Source organism: Prunus mume, linkage group LG1 (genome assembly GCF_029339155.1).
Source record: "Prunus mume cultivar Tortuosa linkage group LG1, ASM2933915v1, whole genome shotgun sequence".
In the NCBI taxonomy this organism is placed as follows: domain Eukaryota; kingdom Viridiplantae; phylum Streptophyta; class Magnoliopsida; order Rosales; family Rosaceae; genus Prunus; species Prunus mume.
Genome location: NC_142698.1, coordinates 5,201,442 through 5,206,676, shown reverse-complemented (window position 1 = coordinate 5,206,676; position 5,235 = coordinate 5,201,442). Strand labels below are relative to the sequence as shown.

At 39.5% G+C, this 5,235-nt stretch overlaps 1 non-coding gene across 1 annotated transcript; it reads left to right on the top strand.

Moving 5' to 3' along the window:
* The first annotated feature begins 255 nt into the window (after window positions 1-255).
* On the top strand, window positions 256-362 carry LOC148920810 (small nucleolar RNA R71). Its single transcript, XR_016123415.1, has one exon. It is a non-coding gene; the product is annotated as a small nucleolar RNA R71 (small nucleolar RNA).
* Window positions 363-5,235: the final 4,873 nt, after the last annotated feature.

The following is a 5,235-nucleotide window of genomic DNA, read 5'->3' as shown; positions in this document are numbered from 1 at the left end:
GCGCCATATTGAGCATGAATCGAGCTTCTTTTCCAAACTAGCCACCGCAAAGCAAGATCATTATTAGAACTCATTTCATACATTCCAACTCGTTTACCTCTTGTATCTTTGTGTTGAGCATTAGATCCCAACATCTCATAAATGTTATATGACTCTTGCGCATTTTTCTTCTTCAAAGCTCCACCTGCCTTATCCATTGATTGACATGTTTGGGTTAGTCCATCATAAAAAATTTGCATTTGTAAGTAAAGAGGTAACCCATGATGTGGACATTGCAGCAACAGGCCTTTGAAACGCTCCCAACATTCATTGAAAGGTTCTCCATCATCTTGTTTAAAGTTAAAGATTTGCCCTCTCAACGTGGCTGTCTTTTGAGTTGAGAAAAACTTCTCCATAAACTTCTTAGCTACAGATCCCAAGTGGTGAGCGAACCAAAGCAAAGTCATTAGCCAATTCTTTGTTCTATCTTTCAATGTATAAGGAAAAACCCTCATTCTCAGATTTTCTTCACTCACTCCCTGCAAAGGTAAACCACTCACAACATTGTAGAATTCCTTAATATGGGATAATGGATCTTCGTTAGGTAAACCATAAAAAGAAGGAAGCATGTGAAAATGAGAAGATTTGAGTTCATAATTTCTAGCTTCAGAGGCAGCAAGATGCACGAAGGTGAATTTGGTATAACCGGTTGAGCATAATCTTCCAAAGCTCGGTTGTCATCGTTATTGCCAGCCATCTCTTCTTCTCCATTAGAGTTAGAGTTATCGAAAGAATCTACACTCGCTGGGCTAGAAGAACTATTGTCCTTTTCTATACGGCTAGTCCGGGTACTAGCGTCTGAATTCTCAAAAGTGTTGCTCTTTAACCGTTCAAGTCTTTGGCCTATTTCGGCAAGTGTATCTGACATATACTACCTGACAAACAAAAATAAAATGAAATTAGGGTTTGAGAACAAGCAATCACACAGAGGACTGATATCAGTCCCCGGGAACGGCACCAAAATTTTGTTGTGTTCCTTCCAAGTGCCAATATATGGTTAGTATAATGGTACAAGTAAGGGTGTCAAACCACAGGGACCGATTGGACCTCTATAAATTATTAGTTTTGAAAGAACCCTAACTAAAAGTGAAAGTGACAAATTGAGAGTAGTTTGTGTTGTAAACGAAAAATAACTTAAAATGCAAGAAGAATGTAGCAGCAAATGAGATATTGATGTAAGAAGAATAGGGATGAGACCAGGGATTTCGAGTTCACCATTGCAAAACCAATTCCATGTTTATAAAGTTAAACCATATTCAACTACCAACTTGTTTCCAGAGTTCGTTTTACATATATATGATCAGCCATATAATGTGTGGTTTTGATCAAATTCTCCTAATCTGCAACCTAATTGGGATGTTCAACTTTGGTTCCAGGTTAAGAGTCATTAACATGCGAGAAAACGTTAAAGAACCGAAGAAAACACACGGCAGAATGTTTGCATAGCATTCTCTTCATTCATTCACACGTCTACCAAGATTAAGCATGATGTTTACAATAACCTTGACTAGATAATCTGTAGGCAACCCTAATGGTGATCAAACATTAAAATTGACAAACAAATTTAACAATAGATTCAAATGAATGAAACAAGAAGCAGATTGATGAATGAATACTTTAACTTAGAAACATAGATCAATGTTGCAAGGCTACATCGAAATTCCTAGCTATGAATTTAGTTACACATCATGTTCACAAAGATTAAAACGAAAATAAACAACATGAGTGAAAATAAATGCATTAGAGGAAACCCTTGAACCGATTCTGATGTTGAACTTCTCCAAGAACAGCCTCCTGCAGGTGAGTCTTGATGGTGGAAATATATGGGCGGCTAGGGTTTAAGTGTGTGTGAAAGGAGAATGACAAAAGAAGGATGTCTAGGGTTGTGAAATTCGTCCAAAATAAATAGGGTCTGTGAAAGTGGCCAAAAGGCAAGTTTTTATGGGGTAAAAGAGGTCACGATATTCCAAAGAGATCCTAATAAATCAGCCTTTATTTTGCACGTTTTTGCCTTATTTGGCACCTCCAAATCAGGCTAGAAATCCCCAATGCTTTCCCATTATGCTCTTAGTCTTTAAACAACCCAGGTTCGCTTTGGATCTTTATTTGGACTTCAAAACAGGTCACGAAATTTGTTTCCACGTTTGAATAATGGCTAGCTCCAAAAATGACATGTTTTGATTTCTTTTGCCTTCAACTTGATCCTAAAGTAGGTGCAACTGCATACTAACACAAAATAGGGTAAAACGCAACATGTTTAACTCAAAAACATCACAAATAGACTAGAAATGGATGGTATAAATGTATAAATATATGAGTTATCAATACACCATCCACTTCACTTCAGAACGAGCTTCATACGAACCTGAATTCTCCGATTTCAAGGACCAATCGATATCGGATTGAGTTCAAAACTTGGGGAACACCATAATATGGTGGGAGGAGTCATTTGGTGGGTTTTTGAGTGAAATCAAATGGCTAAAGCTGTGCAATACACCATCCACTTCATTTCAGAACAAACTTCGTACGAACTTGAATTGTCCGATTTTAAGGAGCAATTGATATCGGATTGAGTCCAGAACTTGGGGTACATCATAATATGGTGGGAGGGGTCATTTGGCGGGTTTTGAGTGAAATCCAATGGTTAAAGCTGTGCAATACACCATCCACGTCATTTTAGAACGAGCTTCGTATGAACCTGAATTATCCGATTTCAAGGACCAATCGATATCGGATTGAGTTCAAAACTTGGGGAACACCATAATATGGTGGGAGGAGTCATTTGTGGGTTTTTAGTGAAATCCAATGGCTAAAGCTATGCGACACAACATCCAGTTCATTTCAATGAACTTCGTACGGTTGAATTGTCCGATTTCAGGGACCAATCGATATCAGACTATATCCAAAACTTGGGGAACACCATAATATGGTGAGAGGAGTCACTTGGTGGGTTTTTAGAGAAATCCAATCACTAAAACTACGCGATACACCATCCACTTCACTTCAGAACGAGCTTCGTACGAACCTGAATTTTCCGATTTCAATGACCAATTGATATCGGATTCAGTTCAAATCTTGGGGAACATCATAATATGGTGGGAGGAGTCATTTGGTGGGTTTTGAGTGAAATCAAATGGCTAAAGCTGTGCAACACACCATCCACTTCATTTCAGAACGAACTTCGTACGAACTTGAATTGTCCGATTTCAAGGAGTAATCGATATCGGATGGAGTCCAAAACTTGGGGAACATCATAATACGGTGGGAGGGGTCATTTGGTGGGTTTTGAGTGAAATCCAATGGTTAAAGCTGTGCAATACACCATCCACTTCATTTCAGAACGAACTTCGTATGAACTCTGAATTGTCCGATTTCAAGGACCAATCGATATCGGATTGAGTCCAAAACTTGGGGAAAATCATAATATGGTGGGAGGAGTCATTTGGTGGGTTTTGAGTGAAATCAAATGGCTAAAGATGTGCAATACACCATCCACTTCATTTGAAGGAACTTCGTACGAACTGAATTGTCCGATTTCAAGGACCAATCGATATCGGATTGAGTCCAAAACTTGGGGAACATCATAATATGGTGGGAGGAGTCATTTGGTTGGTTTTGAGTGAAATCCAATGGCTAAAGCTATGCAATACACCATCCACTTCATTTCGGAACGAACTTCGTTGAACTTGAATTGTCCGATTTGGTACTAATCGATATCGGACTGAGTCCAAAACTTGGGGAACATCATAATATGGAGGGAGGAGTCATTTGATGCGTTTTTAGTGAAATCAAATGGCTAAAGCTGTGTAATACACCATCCACTTCATTTCAGAACGAACTTCGTACGAACTTGAATTGTCCGATTTCAAGGAAGAATCGATATCGGATTGAGTCCACAAGTTGGGGAACATCATAATATGGTAGCAGGGATCATTTGGTGGGTTCTGAGTGAAATCCAATGGTTAAAGCTGTGCAATACACCATCCATTTCATTTCAGAATGAGCTTCGTACGAACACAATTATCCGATTTCAAGAGCCAATCGATATCGGATTGAGTTCAAAACTTGGGGCACACCATAATATGGTGGGAGGAGTCATTTGGTGGGTTTTTAGTGTAATCCAATGGCTAAAGCTATGCGATACACCATCCACTTCATTTCCGAACGAGCTTCGTACGAACCTGAATTATCCGATTTCAAGGACCAATCGATATGGGATTGAGTTCAAAACTTGGGGAACACCATAATATGCTGGGAGGAGTCATTTGGTGTATTTTTAGGGAAATCCAATGGCTAAAGCTATGCCATACACCATCCACTTCATTTCCGAACGAGCTACGTACGAACCTGAATTATCCGATTTCAAGGACCAGTCGATATCGGATTGAGTTCAAAACTTGGGGAACACTATAGTATGGTGGGAGGATTCATTTGGTGGGTTTTTAGTGAAATCCGATCCCTAAAGGTATGCGACACATCATCCACTTCATTTCAGAACGAGCTTCGTACGAACTGAATAATCCGATTTCATGGACCAATCGATATCGGATTGTGTTCAAAACTTGGGGAACACCATAATATGGTGAGAGGAGTCATTTGGTGGGTTTTTGGTGTGAAATCCAATGGCTAAAGCTATGCGATACACCATCCACTTCATTTCAGAACGAGCTTCGTACGAACCTGAATTATCCGATTTCAAGGACCAATCGATATCGATTGTGTTCTAAACTTGGGGAACACCATAATATGGTGGGAGGAGTCATTTGGTGGGTTTTTAGTGAAATCCAATGCCTAAAGCTATGCGATACATCATTCACTTCATTTTAGAACGAGCTTCGTACGAACCTGAATTATCCGATTTCAAGGACCAATGGATATCGGATTGTGTTCAAAACTTGGGGAACACCATAATACGGTAGGAGGAGTCATTTGGTGGGTTTTTGGTGTGAAATCCAATGGCTAAAGCTATGCGATACACCATCCACTTCATTTGAACGAGCTTACGAACCTGAATTCTCCAATTTCAAGGACCGATCGATATCGGATTGAGTTCAAAACTTGTGGAATATCATAATATGGTGGGAGGAGTCATTTGCTGGGTTTTTAGTGAAATCAAATGGCTAAAGCTGTGCAATACACCATCCACTTCATTTCAGAACGAACTTCGTACGAACCTGAATTGTCCGATTTCAAGGA